General features: G+C 35.3%; 1 long non-coding RNA gene across 1 annotated transcript; it reads left to right on the top strand.

Moving 5' to 3' along the window:
• The first annotated feature begins 1,149 nt into the window (after window positions 1-1,149).
• Window positions 1,150-3,541, top strand: LOC131068345 (uncharacterized). The gene is made up of 3 exons (XR_009111994.2): window positions 1,150-3,001; window positions 3,228-3,307; window positions 3,426-3,541. It is a non-coding gene; the product is annotated as an uncharacterized LOC131068345 (long non-coding RNA).
• Window positions 3,542-3,912: the final 371 nt, after the last annotated feature.

The following is a 3,912-nucleotide window of genomic DNA, read 5'->3' as shown; positions in this document are numbered from 1 at the left end:
AATAGTAAATTTAAGATTTTTTATTTTGTGTGCAACGTTTTTGTGTATGTCATTTTATTAAAGAAATAAATATTAATTTAAGATTATAATGCTTTTTTCTTATGTAAGTTTTTTTTGTCATTTTATCATATTTATTAGAAAAATACACACTAATTTACAATGTTTAATATCAATATAGAAATTTATTATTGAAATAATCCAATGGCTTTGGGCATTGCAATCCCCTTGCAAGTCTTTCTATAAACATGGACCATTGATCATAGAAGTTAGTGGATTAAGTTCATATAGAAAAGCCTTCAGCATAATGATATCAATTGTCTATCATCGACTTGAACTTGTAAAACTAGCATAAGAAACTCCTTGTCATAAATATTTTATTCAAATTTATTTTTACAAATATTTTACATTTAAAATTTCAAAATATAAATAATATTTTATTAAAATTATTCATTATTATTTTATTACAATTTTAAAAGAAATGGAAGGATAAAAAATATGCTATCAAGATTCCCAAAACATTCAAGAGGCAGAGTTTTTAGGCACTAGTAGAGGAAGATCAGTTAGACCAATGGAAGTTATGAATCTATAAATACCTACTCATTTTCTGATTTACCCAAGAGAATTAGTGTAAATTGGAAAGAGAGTTCATAACAATTAATAACAATGGCTAGTAAGGTTGTGTGTATCTTCTGTTGGGATGTGAAGTCCAACGGTCACGACCATTCGTCTTCTAGAGATTTTTCGCTTGAAGGCTCTATATGATTATAAATACATGAGTACAGTTCATGCTTGAAGAGTTGTATTTTGCATTATTGATTAATAGAGAATACTCCATGTGAACCAAGTTAAAACTTGTGTTATGTGTTTATGTTTTTGTTTTAGTTTTATGTTTGGAGTTCTTAAAAATGTTTTCTTTGCTCGTTTAACAATTAACAATTGGTAGCTATGGTGAAATGTTGAGTAGAGATGGGATTCAATTGGTTGGTTGATCTTGGAGATGGGTGCCCTTGTGTTGTGTTTGATCCCAAAGCTGGGTGCTTTCATGTTATAAGGGGACAGGGTGAAGTTTAGAGAGTGATGTCCAAGTGGAGGTTGAAACCAAACGTCATGTTCATTGGTGGGATAGCTAGAAAAAAGATACTTCCACTGAAGAAGAATAGGGTTTGAAGTATTCACTGAAGAAGAATAGGGTTTGAAGTATTCACTATTTGAAGAAGAAGAAGAGACTAGTTTGTTTGCCTTCCAAAATGAGAAGCATGCCTCCTGGGGTGAGGAGGATGCAATCTTGAATTTGACGAATGAAGGTGACCCTAAAGAAGGTGAGGCCAACAACTCATAAGATTACCTGTACGAACGAATTGAGAGAACTGCAGGAAGAAATTTTTATTCTCATAGAACGAATATACAGTATGGAAGATGAAATGACAAATTTCAGAAATAAATTTACAAAAGAGTGGGAGTTTTCTGCAGTGCAAAAGGAATTGGCCGCCCTCAATACAATTTTTACCACGCAATGTTTCAGTGCCAGTAGAAATGAATTCTGTGTGCCGAGTTCCAATTTTGGAAATGGAAGAGACGAATGAGCAGCTAGACAAGCGAACCCTGTTTGAAACACTTGATCACGTCTGGCTGGACAAAGTAATACAGAGTCAGCCGGTGATGGAAGCTATAGACGCTGAGAAATTCGACGGGGCGGAGACGTTTCTAACCTTGCCACTGGACATTCTGATGAATTTGTGGATAATGATGTGGGTTTTTTTGCGTCCGGGGAATATGATGCAGACCTTTACGATAGAGATGGTGAGTGCATTTTGAGAAGGAATCACGGACGATTGTGAATATGGGGGAGTATCGATCCTCTGACGTTTGTGTTTCTAGTTCTTTGAACAGTCCTTGTGGTGTGAGCTCCAATGACAGTAGATAGGAGAAAATGGGTGATGATGAGGAGCGAATCAAGGAAAGCTTGCTGGCTGAAAATCTATTTCTTGTAATGATTGCCTTGGAGTGCGGTGTTCCATTCCAGGTGGAGTGTGCACTGGAAGCTCTGCCCGAAGAGTATCTTACTCTACTGGACGTAGAAAAGGGCATAGAAAAGATACATGGTGAATTGAAAACCGTTGTATTGTTTCCGAAGAGTTCGGAGTACAGGAGTCAAGGGAAACCCTGCTGTAAGGCGAGCTAGCCCATTCCCATCGAGTCCCTGAGACCGTATATCGAGAGGTTGGAAGGGGAAGAGCCACCGATGGAGTATTCTGAGAGCTATATGTGTATTACGTCCCATGTATCTAAAACCATTACACGAAAGATTTTTAATGATCCTGGAGAGGCCAATGTAAGGAGCAGTTAATGTTTCCAATCGGCGTTTTTTGAGGCCTCCAGCTGCTGTTACTTAGACGCTCCAGTTTTACCCGATGAAGATTTTCTCAGCGTTTTCTTGGACGTTGTTTCTTGTATGGAGAAGTTGCTCGGCAATCCGGGACTTGATGCCATATAATGGTGATCCTTTACATATTTTGTTAAGGGGGAGCGCAGTAAGAGGTGCATGTATTGTGCATGCGTATAAGGGTTCTGTGGATGGAGGAGTGTTTCTTGAGTCTGCAGAAAGTGGTTCTCTTCATCATGGATTAATATGCAAGTTTGTGCTTGCAAGAGTAATAGGCACTGATGTTTTTAATTCCGATTTGACTTGGAAAAGGCTTATTCGTAGTGTTTGTGAGCAAAATTTGGCAAAATTGAAGTCTTTGATGTGCCTGATTGCAATGTGATGAATTGGAAATGCAGGAATGTTGAGAGCATGGCTGTGCCGGTTGGGTTTCAAGTGGGAGATTGTTGGGATGTGAAGCCCAACTGTCACGACCATTCGTCTTCTCAAGACTCTTCACTTGAAGGCTCTATATGATTATAAATACATGAATACAGTCCATGCTTGAAGTGTTGTATTTGACATTATTGATTAATAGAGATTACTCCTTGCGTTTCTTGTCGACGTAGCCACTTAGTGGTAAACCACGTTAAAAGTTGTGTTATGTGTTTATGTTGTTTTCTGTTTGAAATTCTTAAATATGTTTTCTCTGCTCGTCTTATTGCTGCAACACTTTTGCCTGCCTTAGCAGAGGCACAACTTTATGGGCGAATTTGTCTGTATTCATTTAAAATTTATTGGATTTTAATTCTTAGTTTAGTTTCATAATTATTGAAATGCTGATATAAAATTTGTTGCAATGCAGTGAAACACAAACACGAAGTTCCAGGCTGTTGTGAATATACTTCTGAGTATATATGTGTAAAGCTATGCGATGATCTCCACGTAAGAAAACAAGAATTCAAACTTTTCTTTAGAATGCTACGCTCATGAAGTTTTGGTTTCATGTTAAATCTCAAATTAGCAGATTTGTGAAGATTTTAATTAAGTTTGTGTTTGGCAGAAGGAAGAAAGTGCCACAGCAAATAATTCTGGCAAAGCAGATTTAAATGCTGTAAATGAGCAGCCATGAGAATAGAAGCACTTTCAGAAATATAACAATATGGCATATAGAAAGTTTATGTGCTATTATAAATAAATAAATATCGTGTTGACTATCCAGTGTTCAGATGCATTTTTCAGAATGTATATTAAGTTTTTTGAAATTTAAAGTATGGCAGGATTTATTGTCTATTTAGTATTATGATGCACATTTAATGGTATTTATTAATGAAATTCAGAATATAATATAATTTTAAATTTAATAGAATATAACAGAACATAATGTGCATTTTGTTTATTCAACATTGTATTAATGACATTCAACATACTAAATAATTTTAAATTTAACATAATATCAAAGAATATAATGTGCATATTGTCTCTATTCAACATTGTATTAATGAAATTCAACATACTATATGATTTTAAAATTAACATAATATCAAAGA

Source organism: Cryptomeria japonica, chromosome 11 (assembly GCF_030272615.1).
Source record: "Cryptomeria japonica chromosome 11, Sugi_1.0, whole genome shotgun sequence".
Lineage (NCBI taxonomy): Eukaryota > Viridiplantae > Streptophyta > Pinopsida > Cupressales > Cupressaceae > Cryptomeria > Cryptomeria japonica.
This window is presented reverse-complemented; position numbering and strand designations above follow the sequence as displayed.